Source organism: Aquila chrysaetos, chromosome 1 (genome assembly GCF_900496995.4).
Source record: "Aquila chrysaetos chrysaetos chromosome 1, bAquChr1.4, whole genome shotgun sequence".
In the NCBI taxonomy this organism is placed as follows: Eukaryota; Metazoa; Chordata; class Aves; order Accipitriformes; family Accipitridae; genus Aquila; species Aquila chrysaetos.
In genome coordinates, this window is record NC_044004.1 from 25,036,970 (window position 1) to 25,060,770 (window position 23,801).

The 23,801-nt window shown below is 37.2% G+C and overlaps 1 long non-coding RNA gene across 1 annotated transcript in view; it reads right to left on the reverse strand.

Moving 5' to 3' along the window:
• Window positions 1–1,372: 1,372 nt before the first annotated feature.
• Window positions 1,373–23,801, reverse strand: part of LOC115342726 — a 96,580-nt gene continuing 74,151 nt past the window's right edge. The window contains exon 3 of the long non-coding RNA XR_003923873.1: window positions 1,373–1,545. This is a non-coding gene — a long non-coding RNA (uncharacterized LOC115342726). The remainder of the gene's footprint in view (window positions 1,546–23,801) is intronic.

Here is a 23,801-nt window from a genome sequence, read left to right on the forward strand (position 1 = left end):
GTCTGGATTTTTATTTTGGAGGTCGTGCAACATTTCCAAATCACTACCATAACTGAGAAAATTGCATTGCAAAAGAAAAGATAAATAGCAATAGTATTCATTAGTTTGATTCATCTAGTCAGTAATGTCTCACCCTGTAGGATTATCAGTTTTTAATTGTAAAACAGAATATATGAGGAATTTAACCCCTTCACTGTGACATAACCATCTTTTCCTTTCTTAACTTCTTCTACAAAGATGTTTTTTAAATGTAAACTGGCTTCTTTATCACACTTTTCTCAGTGCCCTAACACATTTTGGCATCAGATCTTTTGCCATCAGTGCCTTCTCTTTAGGAATGAATAATCTGCTGCAAAATCAGCAGATATTGTCAGAATATACGTATATTATGATTATGCTTCAATGTCTGATGGTACTACAAATAATACTGGAAATATTGCAACAAATTGGACTTCATTTTTCCATCTATTAATAAAAGTATTTTAATACCACTACCAACATTCTGCCACAAGATGGCCTCTGTGTCTAACAAAACCATAACGCATGTACTTCACATGCTGAAAAATATGTGAATAAAACACTGCTAAAAACTAAAAGCCATCCATAAAGACCTGGATACTCCACTGTACAGTATCATTAACATTAGTGCAAAGCAGCGAGAATTGAGGGCATTTCAGTAGCAACTATACAACGGGAGCAACTGCATTCAGCCTCCTCTTTATAGGAATTTGAGATTATTTTTTAAGTTAATTGAATGGTAAAATTATATTAAAATTGCTCATGTTAAAAGCTCATTTTTATTAGTAGCAAACACTAATCAAGTGACTAAATAAACCATATCTTTTATTAAAGATTGCAAAAAGATTAATAAGGTAGATTAAAAAATTAACAACAATTTTTAATATAACAATTCATGTTCTCCTTTGAGGAGGTAACATTTAGGCCTGCTAGTTACTTTTCTCTTCTTATAGTAACTCTCACTTAGAGTGTGAAACTTGTAACCAGTCTTGCTGTGGCCCAGGAAAGCTGAGCTGGCTGGTGATATGCAGCGACTGAATTAAGCGCTCAAGCTCTCTGTGCAAGATTCCCTTCATTTCACAAAAGAATCCAACTCATATATGTTTCAACAAAGATCTAGAAAGAACTAACGGCATACAGCCAATACTACTAACACAGGAGCGCATATCTGGCCCAGCTGGGATGTTTGCCAGTCCTCAGAACAGTTAAAGATAAAAACATTCCATAGACATACTCGTGACTGTCTTCAGCCACATCTTCCCAGGCCTACACAAGGCCACCCTCCAACCTGACCTTGTAAAACTAGTTCTTCAAGGCTTGGCAAACATGCAGCACAACAAATTCTAACGGTCACTCTTGAAAACAAATGCCAGGTGTTCCGAGCTGCTCCCACAGTGATGTGCTTTTCCTCTGTTCCTCTTCCTCCTCATCTCTCCCACCAGTTCTGCCTTGTGCTGGGGCTTTCCCTGCTAGCTGCTCCAGGTAACCATCACAGCTTTTGTTCCCACTTTTTTGTTATTTCATCTCCTGGAAGAGCATGGGTAGCATTGAGCACACACTTTCTCAGCTCACAAAATTATTTTAACAGAAAAGCATATTTAAAATGCACACTTTAACAAAAAAATATATAAACAACACACGCAAAACAAACATGCTTATGCCTGCCCACTTTGTTTCTTTGCTTTACCAGAGCTTCTGTCCACAGAAGAACCCTCCTTGTCTAGATCTCCCTGAACCCAGGGACTCCTGGCAGGAGGAGGGAATATGGGGGGTTTCACTTCATGTTAGGTCTCAACCAATGGGTTTATATACAATTTTTATTCCAATTTTTTTGTCAGAGAAGAGATTCTCCCCCTCTAAAGTTTGTAGGCTGTAAACAAAACCTCCAAACAAAACAGGTTTCAGACCAAAATGTGGCCTTCTGTGCAACAGAACAATGACATCAGCAGCAATGAGACCCCAAAATGTAGCTCTTTATGGCTAAAGTAAATTAAAATCAAGCTGTAGCAGAATCCAAAGAGACCTTGTCAAAAAGGGAGGAGCAGTGGGACGTCAACTGAGGTGGCTGTAAGCCTTACGGAAGGAAGAATATCTGACTACTCTGCTTCTTTCCAAATAGCAAATGCCAGTCAGAGGCCGATATGACTGAACTATTGCTGTGGAAAATCCAATTTCTTATCTAGCATCAAACCTGTCATTTGCTTTCCATTCAATCAAATATTGTCTCCTAAGTTAAAGGGTTCCCTCAGTGAGATTTAGACTTATTGAACTGCAATCAGGATGTAGGAAAGAATGTGGTCTACATGGGACAAACCTGCTTCTGTGCTATGTGGTTTTATTGGCTGTAAAAAATACGCAAGACTGAGCAAAATCTGACCTTTTTTGCTTAGAATGGGTATGTTTTCTACCCGTAAATAAAAGGTGATGCTGCACACTTCTGCTAAACAGTGAAGGCAACTGAACAGAAAAGGAACTAAAATAGGAAGCTAGTTGCTCATAAAGAAATCACCTAGACAACTATAATTTGGCTGACTGAATACAGAAGCTAATTAGGTAAATACTGAACAGTTAAGCAGAAAAGAAAGCAAGAAACATGTGTATTCCTTTTGCAGCATTGTTACAGGATGGATTGCCAACTGTATCTGAGTGATGAAGTGCAAAGGTATAAAGCAGACTTTGCATATTCACATTTAAAATACAAATTCTCTTTACTTAGTGAAACAGGCTCAATAAGCAGGATCAGTAAGCTGTTGAATACAACAGATGGGTTTAATTTTAAAAAGTTAAGATGGCATATAATCAATATCCCATCCAAGCCCCTTGCAAAAATGACTTACTTTGTCCTTTCAATAATCCTGGGAGAAGTACAGTTTTCATAGAAATAACTACCTGTAGCAAAGTCATCTTCAAGCATGAGAGTCTTAGCTTAAAACCTGCTCCCAAGTGAAGTGGGAGGGAGCTCACATGCAGAGCTCTTTGGCAGGGGAGCCTCAGTAAAGGCTCCTTCCATCTCCCCTCAATAACTCATTTCAGTGAGCTGGTCTTAAGTGCAGTGAGCTAAAGCCCTGAAAGGGCAGGGGCACTCAGGAACCTGGCACAAAATAGCCCAGTTGAAACCACTCCTTTATTTCCATATAATCTTTACTCTAAGACACAACAAAAAGTCCTTGAGCATCTCTGATGCATCTCAGAAATATTGTCAACCAAAGAAACACAATATCTGATTCTAAGCAGTAGAGGAGCTTGAACATATGTCTGAATACTGAATACCAGGTACCAGCCTGTTCCGAGACTCCTTCAAAGTCTCCTTTTTCATGAATATTCTAGAATATTTTCTGTAATGACTCTGCCTATCCATTAATTATGCAATCATTATTAATATATCAGTAAAAACAAGGTCTTTGCATGAGGCTCTGAAAATATACTTAGGAGGTCTCCTAATAATTCTAGATAGCATAGACATTTGGAAAAGCACAAACACACCTATTTCAGCTGATCTGAAATTGAGTTGAATCATATTGTACACAATGAATGTTATGGAGCTGAAAGAATTTAATGGTAAATTTTCTTGTGAATAGACATACTTTTTTCTTCAGAAAAAAAGAATCATTAATATGATTGCTAGATAAATTCTAAACAGAAAGTGCAACTTTAAGGTTGATTCCTCATATTGTATTTCACAATCAACAGTCTTTCTCGGTCGTCACAACACATAATGCACAGAAAAAAAAAATTCCCAAACACCCCCCCCCCAAATACCCAACTCAGTTTTTGCAACAGCCTGCATCATTACAAGATTCTGATAAACTGAAAAACATTGCCTTAGTACTTCTATTACTTTATTAATGTCTTATTTTAATAAAATTCACTTATAATCTGGCAATTTGAAGAGCTCCCATTGTTAATACAGACTTATATGAAAACAATTTTCTCATATACTATTAGAGGTTAACAAAAGGCTTGTTATGAATTAGTAATCTACTATAATATTGTCATAAATCATAGTAAAGCTCTCAAGAATAGAAAAGCAGACTCCATGTTTCATCCTTTTGCCCTGAACAATGAAAGTAACATAAATATAAGAAAAAATATTCTATAATACAATATGCAAGAGTAAGACTTTGTCTTTATCTAAGTGAAAGACAACCCTTTGTCATTACTATTGTAACCCTATTCTTAGTCTATTAAAAAAAAAATCATATGCTTTTGAACTCACGATTACATATATAAATTCTTTATGTCACAGGGGGTAGGTATCCTCGACATAAGATTTTCCCGAGCCATATATGGGGTCTTACATGGCTAGATCTCACTGACCTTTTTTGTCCATTGAGCACCTACCTCATCAGTGTTCCCATTAAGACCTTTTGTGCTGTAGCTTCCCAAATGAAAAAAATAGTGGCTTCTCAACTTGTTATAATACTCTATACGTAATCTTTATCATCATTGCACTCTATTTAGGAGTCCAATTTTGATAGTATGACTTCCAGAAATGTTATCACCCGTTTTAATTTTGGCCTTTGGTCAGATTATGGCCAAAGCTGACTAATTACATATCAGAAACTGAAAGAGTTTAGTAGAACTGGAAGGATTCCAGCCGGGATTATGACGATTACAGGTCAGTTTAAAACTTCAATTGCCAATGTAACCAGCAGATGTCGGAGAAGAGCTTCTACAAAGTCACTATTACTACTATTTTCGAACCTGAGATCAACACGTAAAAAGTCACTTCAGTAAGATAATGGAAGAAAAATTCCTGAAAGACTGTGCATTATTCACTTGTCTCTCAATGAGTTACCCCCTTTTAGAGTCTTTTGAGATGAAGGGATGCAAATCATTTCAGATGCAGGTATTATGCAAATAGAAAGAGGAATGCTTTCTTTCTAAGTGTTAACAGTAATACTTTGTTAAGATCCATGTCCATGCCTGAGGCATTAAGGAAAGGAATAAGAAAAGATTTAAGTGGTATAGAATCAAATGTGTAAAAATATTTTGGAGTCTTTTATTCCTAAAAACAAGGAGGAAATTATTTTGTACTGAAGAAACTCAGTATCAGAAGAGTTTACTGTTTCATATACTTCCAAACATTTCAAAAACCTAGCAAACTTTTGGGGGTAAATCAGTAATTACCAAGGGAGATAGCCAATTTATGTCCTCTGGTTTTTTTTATTATGAAGTTTTGATGCAATGTCATTCCTTGGAGAAAACAAGATGCTACACAAATCTGGAAGTTTTTCTGAGAACATCTGTGAAGCATTAAATTAAGCTGATACAATAACAGATTTTACGGTACTTATAAAAGCAAATCCAAATGGTTTCAAGAATACTTTAGGTCATCTCTCTGTTTACGCACACAGAAACTCCTAAAAGTCTTAAGATTTTTGTTAGTCTGCAAGTAAAACAGTGACAGCCTTCCGCTATTTTTTTTAACTATTTGGACATTTTCTGAAATCTTCCAGAAACAAATGCTACCAAGAGCTGTGCATAGAGCTGAATGGTTTAGAACAAAACAAGGAGAGACACAAGGTAAAACTACATTGACTCAGCATGCAAAGTCAGCAAAGCTACTGTGGGTTTACTGAACCATTTCTGCTCAATTTATTCTGCCCTTAGGCTTTCGTTGGGAGTCTTTTTGATTCATTCATTACATACTGTATAAGTACTGTGAGTTTTACTCAAGAGCTTCACATTTTTCTCATCATTACCATGCCAAATGTAAATATAATCCCAGTATATACTGCGAAAATCTTTCTAAGAGGGGCAGCAATCTGTCAATGCCAGTTTAGAAGAGGTTGAGGAAACCTCCTCTGCAGCATGATGCACAGTTCTGCTCACGTATGTTCAAAAGGAATGAACTTAAAGTGCTGAATCTCTTTGCTGAGCCCTTCTGAAGAAAAGGAATAGTTAAAAGATGATGGAAAAGGAGAAGGTATCTTGAAAGGAAACTAAAAAAGGCTTGTCTAGCCAGAAAAAAGGAAAACTTGAAAAATTATTTTCAGTTAGGTAAACACAGTACTGGTTCCCGAATATAAACATAAATATAGATTGGGAATTAGAAGTACTTTCCTAACCATCACAACCTTCCAGCAGGATTAATAGGAGAAAATACCCGAAGTATTTTAAAATGCAGTTTATAAAGTTCATGAAAGGTTTTATAACAAGTCTTCAACAGTGGAGAACTGAAGTCACAAAGAGAGGAATTCTCTGTCTCTTTTTGTGTTCCTAGATTATACAGATAGATACAGACTGGGCAAGAATTATCAACATATCCTTTATAGCAGTTGCTCAATCCACCTTATCTTGCAAGTGGGCTCCTGCCACTCCTTGTCACATTACACACTGTGTACACACACAGATACACATATACACCTAAACCTGACAGGCAACTAATAGCCTCAGTTCATGTCTAAAAAGGTATAAAATTAATCTGATTTATGGTTTCCTGGCTAACAATAACCTGCTGTCAAGCCTTTGTCTCCTTTTTTTTTTTCAGTGACTGGTAACCATGGTTACAAAATGTAATAAAGTTAGGTGATCCACAGTGCACACCACAGATACAGGGTGTGTTTATTGTAACTGATTTTGTTATGAAATCCCAAGAAGATAAAACTAGTAATTCAGGGTGAAATGGAAATTAGCTGCTAGTTAAAATTTTGCTTTGTATTTTAATAAAAAATGCATGCTTTGTTGAATGGCATGATTTCTTTTCCTGAATAATTTATAACAGCAGGTCTGTCCTGTTGAAATATTCATATTAATTTTAATGAGCTTGTCAAAGCGATTCTAGCCATTTTATGTTTAATAGATTTAGCTGGGGTAATACTTTAACCCCTTGCTTCTTTTAACCGACATAGAAATTTGTTTTATACAAAATCGCTTCTTCATTTTTTAATTTATAGATTAGCATCTGTACTTCATTCAAATAGTAGTAACATCTACTAATATACTACAGTTTGTATTTCCATATAAATTTAAAGTTTACCTCTGCAGGAAAAATGAATAGAAAATGGGAAAAAATGTAGACTTGTAGTTAATTGCCTGGGGCGGGGCGGGAGGGGCGGCACTGAGAGGGGAAGTCAAGTTTTTGGAGAAAGCATTTGCATTTACATTAATGTTTTTTCCCATAGTTTAAATTCAAGGTAGATAAACATTTTCACTTTATTCTGAACAACCTGGGACACATGTGATGTGCATATTTTTGTTCTGTTTCCCATTGTGTAGCTGTTCATGCTTCCATCCAATAATTCTCTACTTTCAATTGCTTTTCATCACTAAAATTAATTTGATCAACAAGCAGTATAGAAACTGATGGTATAGATACCAATTTCACCTTTTGCTTGAATGCCTTCTTCACTGCATTCATGCTGGGCCTCTTGGAACATCAGTATTTACCTGCAAACCTTTTGTTATCTCTACTTACCTGGGTCAGGGCCAGGACCAAACTCTGGTGTAAAGATATGAAAACTCTGATTAAGAACTAATCATACCAGTTTTGTGTAGAAATGTAAGGAGCAGAAAAGAAAAATATTATCGCTGGTACATCCAAAGGGACAGGAACATGCATCCTCTGGCTGAAACATGATCCAGTTTGGATTAGATGAGTCAGGTTTTTTCCATGAGAATTGATCCATTTCTGTCAACTATTTCTGAACTCCAGAAATAGTCAGGGAGAATAGAGATTACATGTAACAGATGGAAATGCCTTAAGAACATGCTTTCATGAGATGCTTCAAATATGCATATGTTGTTATAATGATTTTAAAATAAAAAAAGAATGATAGCATGCAAGTGGATGGGAAGTATTTATTTTCTTCTTCTTTGCCATGATACTATTACACTGCAATAAGGAGTCTAAAAATCTTGTGCCTCCACAGGCGTCTAAATCCATCCCTGAGCTACAGGAGGGTTTCTTATTATAAAATGAAGCACAAGAGGAAAAAGCATAGATGTACAATAAGTTGCCATAAAAGTCTGTATTATATGAGAGAAGGTGAATTTATCTTCCACAAGAACTTTAAACTTTGAATCAAGAAAAAAATAAATCAATTAAAGCATGCAGTTCTCCCCTTTTCTCTGAAAAATTCAATTTACATCTAAGAATGTAACCTCTAAGACAAAAAAGTTCAAGTGAAGTCTTTCAAATGAGCTTGTAAATCAAAGCAGAAGGCTTATTCTGGCAATTTTTAGACTTCCAATATTTTTTGTAGTCTGCCAAATTATAATCCTGACTTATTTTTTGTGCTCATAATTGGTGCTGTTGGGACTTCAAAATCTATTGCAGTCTTCCTTCTTTTACTATACTCAAAACTATGATGGAATTGCAGCCAACTTTATTTTCTGCAGTGGGTTTCTCTGTCAGCTACATTTGCAATTTAACCACCAGCATTTGATGGATCTCAAATACTACAAAACCTCTGGGCCCCTCACTACAGGAAAGACATTGAGGTGCTGGAGCGTGTCCAGAGAAGGGCAACGGAGCTGGTGAGGGGCCTGGAGCACAAGTCTTATGAGGAGCAGCTGAGGGAGCTGGGGCTGTTTAGTCTGGAGAAGAGGAGGCTGAGGGGAGACCTTATCGCTCTCTACAACTACCTGAAGGGGGGTTGTAGCAAGGTGGGTGCTGGTCTCTTCTGTCAGGTGGCTGGAGGTAAGACAAGAGGAAATGGCCTCAAGTTGCGGCAAGGGAGATTTAGGTTGGGTATTAGGAAAAATTTTTTTTACTGAGAGGGTTGTCAGACATTGGAATAGGCTGCCCAGGGAAGTGGTGAGTCACCATCCCTGGAGGTATTCAAAAAGCAAGTGGACAGGTTACTTCAGGACATGGTTTAGTGGGCACGGTTGATGGTTGGACTCAATGATCTTGAAGGTCTTTTCCAACCTAAATGATTCTATGATTCTTTTTAAGTCTTACTAGAAAGCCAGAATTACAGCAACTCCAAAGCTGTAAAGCAAGAGAGCGGTTTTGTGACTTGCCTTAAAAACAAAACAAAACAAAACAAAACAACCCCAAATACACTATCATCTGAGAAAATTGAGATTTAGAGATTCTTGAATTTGATTTTCCAATGCACTGAAGACACTTGGTACTTGGAGACCAAGTGCTGATTTCTGGTCTCTGTCCATCCAAGCCTCATGTTCACAGAAGAGTGGTAATACTGTGGAGCATGTATACAGATCTCAATCTGTAACAGTAACTGGGAGCCTGGGCAAACTTCATGTGCCTGTGCAAGTTGGAATCATATTTGTTTGCACTCCCATGATGTTGCTTGAAAAATTTAGTGTCTGCAAGAAGTAAACCAGCATTTTTATTTCTTTTAAGTACTCATGACACTAGAGATAGTAAGAAGGGAGCATATTAGGACAGATATTTTTTGTTAAGGGGAAGATGGGAAAAAAACCCCAAACCAAACCCTAAACTATAATTGCCATACTAAGACTCTGCTAGAGACAACAGTGAAGGTCTACAGGCCTAAGATGTCCACATGAATAAGAACATCATCCAGAGTTACTTTAGGGTAAAATCAAATAGCCTAGAACATAGCTAGGCCATGCTTCAGAGCACAAACTGTACCACTAACAGCTTTGCATTAGGAAAATATGTCATCACAGCATGCCATAGCAATTCTTTCCCGGAGCAACAGATTATGGCCATTGTCAAATTAGACCAGAGGGACATTGGTCCTATGTTGCATGTCTGACATTCCTGAGTTCCAAAAAAATCTTAGTGAACGTGTAGGTTCAAACACTCTAAAAACAAAGCTGAACTACACTGTATTTTGTACATCCTCTTACACAGCCAGGCAAATACTATCATTCAATTCAATATTTCCCTCAGGAAAGTGGGATACTACTCATGGAATAAACTGATGTATAGTATCTGCCGTGCCATCAGATCTGTCCTTTAGCACTTGGTCCATAACATCTGCACTGAACTTTTTTTTTTCCTGAATATTTTGCCTGCATTGCACTTCAAAGAACCAGTATAAAAACAAGAGTATGGTTTTGCACATCAGGATTGCATAATACTGGATATGTTTTAAAACAACAGAGTAAAGGCTGACAGTAAAACCTTAGCTTTGTCATCTCCTGGCTTGAAAGCTTGTCACAAAATGCTAAATATACCATATAAAAAAATAACTGTAATTAAAGAAAGTGGAGCAAGAAGCATCCACTGTAAGGTGTTAATGTAAAGCTAGCCAGTCAGTAAATGTTTAGGAGGGCTTAGAAAAAGAGGAGAGTCCCCAGGAGAAAAGGAACTGTCTAAGGGGTAATAATCGACACGGAAAAAATCCCTAAGGCAAGAAGGAAACTAAAGAGGCATAAATACCAATGAAGATGACAAAACAAATGGATTGTGACAGGGAGCAAGAAGAGAAAACACTCAAGGATCAAATTCTACTAAACACTTTCATTGATGCTGTAAAATACATAATAAAGGATACACTCTAAAAATAGTACGACACCAAGACAGGAAAGGTTATAAGCACAGCAACAGAATGAAAAAAATTACCTTAGAAAAAGTATGATGGAATTCAATGCACAAGTGTTAGATTTGGGAAAAAGAAATAAAATGCAAAACTTTAAGAATGGGGTAATAGCTGATTAGGAGTAAGAATTTAATTTTTTTTTATTGCTATTTTAATTTTTGAATGTTGAAAGGAAGCCTTTCAAATTTCAAATCTTATCTAGGGCAAGCAATTCTATTGCATTTTCATCCTGAACAACTCAAAAAAGTCTTCTCTTTTGAGAGAAATGAACAAAGCACTTAGGGTAATAAGTTTCCTTGTTCATGCAGAAGAGAACCTGCTTTATGGAAAATTCCATGAACAAGGTTAATTCTGCCTCTTTCTGATGGTAACAATGACTTCAGTCTTATTTTACATATCTTCAAATTGTCTTGTTCAAGCCAGACCTGGGAACTAGCTGAAAGCTCCATTTAAACATACATGTTTATATGGTGGACAATTGTAAGCATGTCATCATATGACACTGCTGTAGATTACAAATGTTGTGCCTCTGAAACAAATTCCTTCTTCCTGGAATGTTCTCTTTGAAAACTCAGCATCTTTGCTGAAAACTGCAGTGAAAAAGGCTTCTCCAGATGGCAGTCCCATCCATGTACAATGTCTCTTCCTACAGTGTTGCTTTTAACTTCCTACTGCTGATATTTAAGGGTATAAACTAAACCTTGTGTCTAGAGAACTGATTACCCACTGTTCTGCAGTATAAACACAGAATATTTCCATTTTGAACACTCCTAATCTCCCCGCACTGTCCCAATTACCCTGGATGCCAAGATTCGCATTGGAAAATATCCACTGAGCAGCTCATCCTTCTGCTACTTCCTAAGAGTAAGTGATATGCCTTAGAAGCACCTACTTCTATACAGAGGAAAGTTTAACATCATCATTGACATACAGGTATTTTTCCTTGGCATGAGGCTGTCACTTGGCCAGTCCAACTCACTTTATGCTCTGGTTGAATTTAGTAAGATGCATGAACCACTATGACTCAGCAGCAGTTGCCTTGCATCTTTATACAGTGTTCAAACACTTGGTAAGGGAATGAATCCTCCCTGTACACCAAATTCTGCCACCCTACTAAAAGGATGTTCAAGGTACATACGAAAGATGATTCAAGATGCTTCACGGGTTATTCAATGACATACAGTTCAGCTTGAACTGAAGTATTGGATTTTAACAGCCATTTCAAAAGTTCAGTAAATATTTTCTTTCTTTCTACTAGTCATTTTCCCTTTAGAAGTTTTGCAGGGAAAAAAATAAGAAAAATAATGTGTTAACCACTACATAGCAATTTTTCCATACAAAACACTCTAGCAGGCATAGACTTTTTTATTTTCCCTTTTGGAAACATCCCAGATAGATGTGCTACTCTGGATTTGGAATTTAGAAAGATTAACACCCCTCCCCACCATCTTCTGAAAACAATTATATGAAAAATAAAAGCTTTCCAAATAATATTTAAGAGAATATAAAACCACTCAGTTATCAGATTTATAAATAGGGGTTTTTATCTAGGACCATGTCCCTACCTGTTATTAATCACTGTGCTCCACTAGTAGCTAAGGATCTAACCCACAGCTCTTTTTCTTTTTAATATGCTCTACATTTTGCTTCCTACATATAATTGTAGCTCTTTTGCATCTACAACCAGACAGGAGTTCTGCCTTTGCATGTGAGAAACTTAGCTATCAACTTAATTTCCTATGACACCAAACCACTAAAGATCAAGGAAGATTAACCATTAAAACATGAATACATGTCATTCTCAGTTCAAAATCATTAACCACCATTATCTTAGAGCACTCACATATTTGCCACGCCAAGCTCCTGTTCACATGTATCTCTCAAAGATTTCACTGAAATACAGAATGCTAAAAAAAGTTCTTTCTCAGTGAATACAAAGGTGATATAAAATATTACATTTATATCTTACAGATAAAAATCCAGCAAATCATGCCCCAGATAGCAGTACCAAAACCCCACTTATTTTCTTCATTTGAGAAAATCATTATCATTGAAAGAGTAGCAGCTTGGCCAGTGATAACCATAAGACAGAAGTATGGATGTCCTTCATTTCTTTAATCACATACTTAAGACCTACCTCAGAAAAAACATCAGTTTTCAAGAGAATCTTCCAAAGGAAAGAAACTACTTAGAAAAGGATATTAAATATTCACTGAACTTTAAACAAAAGACTTTAAACAAAGTTTTTGTTCAGAAAAAGAAACAAGTATTCCAGAAACAGCAGCAAAGTTCCTGATAAACTGATACACATTCAAGTAAATTCAGATACTCTTTTCAAAACTCAGGGGAGATCAATCTATAGGCTCAGTGTTAAGTGTTTTACATTTATTTTGGCCTTTCAGATCTTATAAATCATGTATAAAATCCAGTATCACTTCGGGAAAGAGATGTATTCTATTCAATCTTCTAATTAGAGCCTCTGAACTTTGCAAAGACTTTCATTTATCCTATAGATGCTGATTTTCCACTGTGTTCAAAGGCTTCTTACTATTAAATATGCTATGATTTCATTAATTAAAATTAATGAAGCAATGTGATAAACAAAGCAAAATTGATCATATTGTATTATTAAAATAAAATCATAGCAAAACCAAATCAGAAGGAGAAGTATAAATTCACTTGAATATCAGTTCTTCAGTTATCTGAGGACCTAGGCTATTGCAAACTGTTTTACTAATTGGAAACAAAACAATACAATTGTTGGACCAAATTAATCCCAGTAAGTACATGAAGGATAAAAATGTCCAGACTTTGTTCTTTAATTTATGAATTCGTTCTTCATTGTGTTATTTACACAGGTGTGCCTTTGGTCTTTTGAATGCCAGAAATGGATGTCTGCTTACAAAAAGATACAGAAAAATATTTTCGGTTTACTGTAGTTGTGAAAATATAGATAATTCTTGATTTTAAATGTATAGTTGATGCAGCTATGTTCACTGAACTGTATTTTGTAGGCAAAACATACCTGGGACCTGACACGTTTTAGACAAACAAAATGAAATTTTCAAAGTACGTTCTAGCTACTGAATGCATGAAGATATTAAACTATGTATGAAGTCCAATAGTGAAAGTATAATAAACCTTAAATTCTTAGGAAAAAAGATAGAAGGAGATGATAGGTAACTAAGATTCCCTCTATCCCCCATCCTTCCCTTACCACCCTGCTTTAAGGCCAATTGCTTTTTCTGGGAGGTGCATCTGAAAAACATTCATGACGGATCAGTTTGAATTGTAGTCCTTGCAGTAAGTGGGGCTCTTTTGTTTCTTATGTAACATATGCTTGCGTAAAAGCTACGTAAAATGTAGTCATCGACTCTTTCAAATTGTAACTTCCAATACAACAATGCAAGAATCCTCAGGAATAAAGAATAAGGCCTGGAATGTATTCCTTTGTTAGGAAAAAAATGTTAATGTACTGAAATCTTGTAAAAAGATTTTTGAATATGAAAAGCCCCAAGTTTCCAGGGAAGCGACAACTCAGACTGAAGCAATCCTGAACCTTCTGGTCAAATATTTCACCAAATAAAACATGAAACAGGGTATTATTCATTATTATGTTCGCACTATCGCACTATCATAACATTTTAGTGAACGGGATAAATAGATATTTAAGCATCTATCTGGCATATTTAGAGAAAAAAACCCACCTTGCATTATCATGGGGAAGATAACCTAAGTGTCATCAGTGAAAGGTCTCATGCTGGCAGTATTAAGAGATTGTTGTAATTATGTAAAGCCTGATACGGGATTCAAGTAATAAGCAACTAAAGGAGGATAATATAATTACTGCTAATCAACACGGGTACATGGAAAATAGATCTTGTCAAATTAAGTTGGTATCATTTTTATGAAATTATAAATTCAGTTGATAAAAATCTTCAAGGCATATACTAATGGGATTAACAGCTGAGTAACAAATAGATCTCAACATGCAATGTAAACAGGGAATATCACCAAGTGGCTATTTTTCTTTCATCATACTTTTCTGGTACTGATTTTATATTTCTTTATGTTTTTACAGAGCTGAGGACAAAAATAATTCAGTCAATGCTGATAAATTTAGTTGTTGACTCAATGAGTGATCAAGGAAGGCAGGTTCAATCAATGAAGGAAAAATTCAATATGGTAATATGTGCATTCAGGAGCAGAGGATGGGGGCCATTCTTACAGTATGAAAGACAGAGTTTGAGGTTCCCCAGGCAGGACTCAGGCAAAGGAGGCACAACTCAGTCTCTTCTCCTTTGCTATCAGCCTGAACATCTGAATAATTCCCCAGAGATCTCGACACATCGTGCACGAAAGCAGTTCACAGAAACACACCTGGACCCTAGTCCCAATGATCATAACAGAAGGGGGTGCAAAGGTGACTGCCATGGAAAAGAGGTGACCCACCAGTGCTGTGGGGCAGTTCCATGGGGCTGAGAGGCTGGAAACATGCAATTGTAATGCTCCCATATCCCGTGGGAGAAGCTGCTATAGTACTAAGCTGAGCTCAAAGCCCTGATTCTAAGGAAATTACAGTTATAAGGATGACGGATGAATGAAGCACTAAAAGAATTACTCATAGCAGTAGAAGACATAAAATTTGTTATAGAAAAAAAACCCTCAAGAATCTCTGTCAGTTTATCTTAAAGGATGGAGACAAGTTGAGCGGCTAGAAGAGTGCTTATACAGCTCTTCAGTTTAATTCACTACAGATGAACACAGAGAAATTCAGAGCGAAAAAACAAATGTCTTTGCAAGTGAGAATGGTTAACCACTGGAACAACTACTGGGAGAACACTGCAGGGGAGTATCATAGTGGGTTCTGAATGTTGCATATACACAGAAAACTCTGATTTAACTTCAAGTTAACTACTTTACCTGAAGGAATATGTTCTGGAATCCTAATTCCAACATTACATAGAAAGTCACGAAGCCACAGTCTCTTCTGACTAGAAGCCCTTTTGAGCCAAAAAAGCCTTTTCGTCAGCCGAAGAAATACCCTTGCTCTATATGCATTTTTAGGTATATTTGTCATATTCTAGATCAGAAAATATCTTATCCTCTCCATTCTATCCCAGATCATTTATGTGAGGTGATTCCATCCTAAATTGTCAGAACCTACTTTAACCTTCAGGCATGAGAATTAATAGAATAATACTTGTGTCCACAAAACCAACCATTTCATTGCAAGTCACTGCAACACAATCTGAATGTATTGTGTTAGACTACATAAAATGTGTTTGCTTCAGCGTATAATATAGCCTCAACATGATTCCAGACTTTCCAAGTTCTTGGGAATAGTCAGCTATAGAAAGATTTTTTGTCTTATTTTTCTATGTATATTGTAGAGCTACTTGTGACAGAAATAACAAACAACTCGGAGAAACTTACAGGTAGAGTATTTCCAGATTACAAAGTAATGCCAGATCCTAGGAGGCAAATGTCTCGCTATTAATTAAAAATGGAGTTTTAAAAGAACTTTTTCAATATTTCATTTTCAGTTTTATATAGTTATCTTCCCTTGACTTTAAAAGGGAGTAAAATTTCCTGAAGAAAATAGGACTGGAAGGGACCTTCTGAAAGTGTGACGTGCATCCTGTTGCTTGCAAGCACTCCTAAAGGGCTGAAACATCTCAGTAGAAAAGAGATAGTTTGCAGTTCTACACCCACATCCGTATTTTTGAGGAATTGGAGATGGAAACATATGGTAGAAATTCACTTCTTCAAGAAAGGTAGTATTAATTTTCTTTTGTAGAAGAGACAGTTTTAAAATTCTGTGTGCAACTACTGTTCCCTTTTTTAAAAGGAAACAATAGTTTCATAGATAATTTTCTCTGTATGACTGAATTTTACCTCCCCTTTCTGTTTCACCACAGCTCAGTCCCTAGAACAGAGCAGAGCTAACAGTTTATTTTTCTCTGTAATGGCACTTCCCAGATATTCCTCCTCCTGTGGGAGATGTCCTTGAGGATGTCCACAAGCTGTACCCACGAATACAATCTGGATCTATTTTTAAGGGGAAGTAGGCAAATACACTCTTTTATACAAACACTTTGGTTTTTCTTAAACCATTAGAATTATTATCTGTGAATTAGGAGACATAATCACAGTACAAGGCAACATGTGGAGTGGAAGACAACAACATTGAAAGATGAACGTACTAGCATAAGATCTGTGGAATTTTCCAGCCATATGAATACTACAGAAACAACTTTATCAAGAGCATGGAAATGTGCTAGGAAGTGAACCTATCACCAGGCTGAGGTTGAGCCATGAGCTGATAAAACTGAAGTTGTATAGCTTTGGGAGAGGTTCGGCAATATATCCCAACAATAATTTTGCAGCAGTGAGTTAATCTGTTATTATTATTGAAATTGATGTAATAGAAATACCTAAAGGAAATGGAGCAAAAACTTATTTTTCAAGGGTGCTTGGAAAGCACAGCTTGCTTAGTATGAAATACCATAATGTGATTTCAGAACTGTGAAGAAAAATAGGAACTGCAAAGGGTTTTATAATCACTGAGATTTTGGGTGTCCACAGTATTAAAGGCTTTTCTGGAAAACGACAAACACCCCTCTCACCCCACACTTTCCCCCGAAGATGCACGCACATACACGGAGCAGCACTGACAGGGCAGGGTCTTGCCAGCCAGGGCCTGTCCCACCGCCCCCCCGTGAGGGAGCAGGGCTGGGGCAGCCAGCCCACAGCCCCCGTCATCAGGGATGCTTGTGGTGACAGAGCAGGGCCAAGCTCCAGCTGGGACATCAAGTCAGTGGGTCAGGATCTGGATCAACAGGGCACAGGCGCAACATGGCTGGAGCATAGCTCAGGCAGGGATCAACCACAAGAACCTCAGCAGCCCCAAGCAAAGGAAAAGGGAGCCCCAGCTCAGTCTTCCTAGCAGAGCTGCTTGGAGCAAGCCTCCAAGGATGCATCTGCTTGCTCTTTCTTTCAAGGCCCTCAGCTGTACTGTTTCTAAGTTGGGCCTGAGCTCAGGCAGCGGAACCCCCAGGAAGGTCAGGTGAAAAATCACTCACGGCCCTGACACTGATCTCCTAAAGTGACTCATGACTCAGCACAAATGTTGTCTAAGGCTTTACAAGGGGTGAGCAGCTATACTGCCATTTTACAAGCTTTACCTTAGGCAGCTTGCCCGAGTAAGGATTCTGTGGGAATAGCAGCATGCAGGTGTACCTGTCTCCTGTGAAGGATTTTCATTAATTTTCTTAACTCCTACCTTTTTATCTTATTTTCTGGGCAATAGTATTTTTCTGAGGTCATGAGACTGATGACAGCCATAAGATAATGAAAGTTTAGGGCCACACACAGGAGGCTGAGTTCATTTATCAGCTGTCATTTGCTTGTCATCAAAGGGCTTAGTTTAGAAAGTGTTTCCATTAGCAGGTGGGATCTGAATATTAGAGGTAACATTGAATAGTTACAGTTTGGACTGATAATGCTGTTTGTCATTAAGATTCTCCTAGGTCTCTTCTTTGTAAGAGCTCATCTTCTCAGTTGCCAAGTTTCAAGTATCAGTGTGAGCTGGCATTTTGCTTGTTAGATTTCTGCTACTGACTAGTACTATTTGAACGTATTCTATTTTGTCTGGCCAAGTTACTCGAGAGGGTTTTTTGTTATTGCAAAAATAACTGTAATTCTGAAGAATTTAGAGAATAAAACAAATTGTGATGACCTTTTCTTTGAAGTCTGGAATTACTATGCTTTGGATAAGAGAACTCAAATGTTTGGAGTTCTGTCTTGGACACAAAAAAAGTAAATTTCTGTTCCAACAAAAACGGTAATGTGGTATGAAAATGCATCCGATATAAAATGTGTGAGAAATGAAATCACAAAGGGAAATGCATGTAGTTAACTGGCAACTGGAATCAATGTTTAAAGCTGTGGGGAGCCCAAGAGCAGGTCCAAATTACCCAGTTTAGCTGAGTGTGCTTCGCTGTGAGGAAGACACTGTCTACTGTTGCTTAGTGGTTCTTAGCTGATATAGTAATGTCACATTAAAACTTAGAGTGGAATTGTGAACATCAACCCAGTGAGAGAAGTTGTAGAAGTTGTTTGGGAGAAGGAATAGGCTGCAGCCTAGACTAGAGCTTTTCTGGCAATGAAGTAAATTTTTTTTTTTGCAGTATTAGGTATAGGGGAACCCCTATAAGGTGGGAGTTTGCTGGAAAAGAACAATAAACCCATTGGTTAAAATGTTTTACTGGCAGTTTTGGAATCTGTTTGCATCTGAGAGTGGTTCTCACATGATACTAGGCAGTTTATTTACACTAGACTGCTCTAGGTTGTGTTCATTCTATGTTGCCTGAGTAACACCCATAGTTCAGTTTGCAGGATTGCTCAAAAGCCAGAAATCCACCTGAAGCCAAAGAGATTTCCATTTCGGACTCACAGAATACACATACTCTGAAAAAAAAAATTACATCCTAGACATCTCAAGTTACATATTCCTTCACCAAGTAAATTTGACAATAATACCTTTGTGTCTTTGATCCAGAGCCATAAAATACCTTCTTCCTTTACCACGGTATGTGATCATTCAAGAAATACACATTTTCTAGTGAAGTCATTCATAGAAAAGGAAGCTAACAATAGCCATGTTAGAGGCAGATGTTGAATAATGTATGATAAATAACACAGGCTGTAGAATGAATAAGCTGAACTGTAGAATAGTTGCTTGTTAAGAGACAACTGAACTATGAACAAGGACACTGCAAAAATAGCAAGCATTATTTTAAAACAATATTGTAACGCACACTTTCAATGTTGGCTTGTGCTAAGGCCTTAATGCTGGAACTTGCCAATTTTGGCAGGGCTTTACTTTGCAACCTCCTCTTCTAACAGCTATTTGAACAAGATGCAGCACACTTACAGCTTTATTCTAGCTGTTTTGATTATTTTAATTAAGTTAATACACTTGGGGAGGAGGAAATGAAGCAATCAGTGGATTTTGATCACGTTTCTGTTTGTTTTGACAGACAGCTCAGCTGATGACAGCTCTGTTGACTCGGGCTCAATAGTCCAATGTTACTTAAGGCAGCAGGTCTCACTATTGAGCCAGGTGAATGCCAAACAGGGTATGCTCAAGTACAATAATTAGGAAATTACAAGGAACTAAAAGATTAAGATACAGAGAAGTTACTACCAAGCACAATACAAATTCCTTCTCTGTTTAGCTGGATATTACCAGTGATTTATAGCTGGATTTTGAGTTTCACAGTACTCTTTCCTCCTCCCTACCCCATTTTACAGGGATTAAAATTAAACTACCCACACATGCGCATTTACCAAGATTTTTTTTTTTTAAAGGCCTTTATGATACTCTTGTCTAAAAATCAGATTTGAAAAAGAATTGTTTATAAATGCTCTGAACAGCACCCTGGGGAAGAACTTTTACAGCAGTGTGCATGCTGTTTTATATAGCAGCCAAAACCTCCAAGAGCAAAAGCACAAAGAAGTAGAAAGTGGCTTGCAACAAAAGAAGTTAAATAAATACATTTAATCGAAACTTTCCGATGTTCTTTTCTCTCAAGCGACTAACCATGTTCTTTTGAATTTGCTGGAAATCATGCAGGAGATGAACCCCAGACTGATCTACTGGTATCTTGAGCTTCAAACCTACATGTATACCAGCTGCATGAACCACATACATAGATAGAGAATTTTTCCCAGGAGCAAGTACAAATGTGATATTTAAAGACTATTTCTAACTCTAATCTTGTAGCAGAACATATAACAGCACACCTCTAAGGGTCTAAACAAGCATCTGCTATGCTCTATGAACAAACAGTACACAAAATGCTGGAAATCACCTGGGAGGCATGATTCGTAGTTGATAAACTAAAATAGAAATCAGCCCATAGAGAAAAATAGAAAAGTGTGCTTTTTTCCAGAGAAACCTCTTAGAAACTACAGTGAAAACAGTTTTTCTTCTGAGCCCCAAAGAGCACTGATGCCTAACTCAAGATTATCAGTTTCTTTAAGATGGAATATCTAGTTACTTCTGTTCAAGAAGAGAAAATACAGTTTCTCTGACAAACTGTTAAAGGACTTCCAAAGCCACATTTGTTACCTGAACTAGAAAATAACCGAGAGATACTTGATTCAGTTGTCTAGTAAACCTGTTAGCCTAACACAAAAAGTAGCTAGATTGCCATAACTTGTACCTGAGAAGTAACATGGATCTGTTACCTATAGAATTCTTAAAGCTTATAAATTTTGGCTATTTTGTTGTTTTTGAACAGCTAGAATCCAAACACCATCCCTCTTTCTTCTATCCAACTACAACCACACTCACTTTAAAAAGAGGACATGACTTCTCCAGTCTTTGATACATTTTCCAAACTGCAAAGATTCTCATGGATATCCTCTAACTGCATTAAAAGCACTTCATCCATTCTCTAAGCATCCTGCAGTAAATTTTATCAGGCCTAGACTATTTAAAATTGTCTGACTTTAATTAGATTTTTCCTGGCACTGCTAAATACTTCACCTGTTTGAAATATCTAAGCTTTCTTTTTTGCAGCTGCATCTCAGCAGTAGTCACTCCATGACTAATTAGTGCACAGAGATGCTTCCGGCTGCTGTGCTTAGCTGGGAGGTTTTGATGGCAAGGCTGCTCCTCACTGATCTGCCAGTACACCACCTTGTACTTTGAAACTCTATACTAATTTCCACAATTGTATTATTTCTGTCCTCTCCAGTTCTTCTTGACAGTGTTGTTTTATTAGTGGTATTTGTCATTAGTCCACTTCTAATTTTTCTGTTCTATTCTGGAGCCATCAGTAGAAATGTTAAGATCATTATTCAGAAGAGATACTGGTGACTGCTCTTGTGATGGTGACAGAATAGTGTAAGAAGTGCCTGCATTCTCAGGAATTCACATTTGTTTGATTTGTGTCTGTGTGTGTATGTATGTGTCTCTGTGTTAGCCTTTGCTATTATCCACAGCACAACCTGTCTATTCAGTTTCCCACCTGCCAGGTGCACAGCTGGCCAGGCTTGATGTGAGATAGTCGTTGAATCAGTCAAATGCTTAAAGTCAATACAAAATATGCCCTAAGACCTACCTTATGACAGTGCTATATCACTATTTACTTAGTGACCTTCAAAGAGGTCCAGATTTGATGCTGCTTTGCTTCTTTGCTCCCATGGCAGCATCCGCTACAGGTTCTTGTAAATTATGCCATTTACTCGATTTCTTTGTTGTCCTGAAGATCAGAGAAGTCTTTCTGAAATGGACTGGGAGTTCAGATAAGCAAAGGTCAGTAGCAGGTGTGCAGACTATTTCTTTTGTGGATGTGCTGGCTCTCCTATAAATGTGTAGCTGGATTTTTTTCTTTGAAAAATTGATTTGAGGCACTAAGTCTCTTCACTGGAGAAAGAGAAGATGGTAACAGCCTTGAACCGTATCCTCTATGCCAGATTTTACAACTTCACAATGAGGTTGATGGTCTACTATCCCCAGCTGTTAGGAAGTTGACTTGACTTATTTGGTTTTGTCCTACACAACACCTGCCAGTTTTGACACTCCTTGGGTAGCAAGAATAGGACTCTTGGTACTGGCTGTGAACATCTTATATTTATTTTAATATAAAATAGAAAAGCCTTTTTTACTTTATGTTAGTATCTTGGCAGGATGTAATTCTCCTTGAATCTTGGAAATTTTCATATTACCCATACATATGACTTCTGAGAGTTAATATTTTTTCTCTGTTCACATGATTTTTCTGTTCCATGTAGGTTATCAGCTTGTTTGGCACTTCACAGAAGATAATTCATCAGGTTAGACCGCAATTGTATGTGTTCTCTCCACACCACTTTTGCTTGAGATGCTGACTATTCATAGTTTTATCAATTTTTATAATCTAGTACAGCTTCTTTAACTAGTTGATTCTACTAATTGGTTCCCTCTATGAATGAAAGGTTGCCTTTTGAAATTAAAACCTCATGGAATGGATATACAAATAAGTATAAATTATGCACTGAAATCTAGCATGTCAGCTGCTCCACAGTAACCACCTGTACTAACCTCATGACTGCCTAATCCCTCACTGAAAGAAGAGCTGATCTGACTTGAAAGTGTGACCATACATACAATTGACTACTTAGCAAGTTTTCCCTTCATTGCACCATAATTTGTATGTCACATTTAAAGATCTTCTTTCATTTACTGTTTCACTGTAATTTGTATCAACTCATAATCATATTCATATCATCCTGTGACATCTGCTTATTGAATTAAGTGATATTTAATGTTGAATTTTGCTAGAACAGTCATCAGTATGTATACCTCCTGTCATGGTTTAACCCCAGCCAGTAACTAAGCACCACGCAGCCGCTCACTCACTCCCCCCCCCCGCCAATGGCATGGGGGAGGGAATCGGGGAAAAAAAAGGTAAAACTCATGGGTTGAGATAAGAACAGTTTAATGGAACAGAAAGGAAGAAACTAATGATAATAATAACAAAAATAAAATTACAATACTAATAAAAGGATCGGAATACACAAAACAAGTGATGCACAATGCAATTGCTCACCACTTGCCGACTGATGCCCAGTTTGCTCCTGAGCAGCAATCCACTCCCCAGGCCAACTCCCCCCAGTTTATATACTGGGCATGAGGTCACATGGTTTTGGAATACCCCTTTGGCCAGTTTGGGTTAGCTGCCCTGGCTTTGTCCCCTCCCAACTTCTTGTGCCTCTCCAGCCTTCTTGCTGGCTGGGCATGAGAAGCTGAAAAATCCTTGACTTACTTAGTCTAAACACTACTTGGCAACAACTGAAAACATCAGTGTGTTATCAACATTATTCTCATACTGAACGTAAAACATAACACTACACCAGCTACTAGAAAGAAAATGAGAAACCAGGACACCTACTAAGGCGTTACTAATTCTACTATCTATGCAATGCTGCAACATAAAAATGCCTGATAATATTTCTCAAATAGAACTACAGAATCATTTATTATAACCAAATGTGGCACTGGAATACCACAAAAAATCCTCAGGTTTAAGTAAAATTTTTGTCTATCCTTTCCTAAAATTATATTAACCTTAAAAGATCTTTCTTTACCCCTTTCTGTCTTGTTTCTGCAGTAGGCTGTTACAGTGTTCTTAACTCAACATCACCTTTATTTTTCATCTTTCCTCCCAGTGGAACAAAGGCTTTAAAAGTAAGAATGACAATTATCATTCCATCACATTTTAGTTACTCCTTTCATAAATTTCT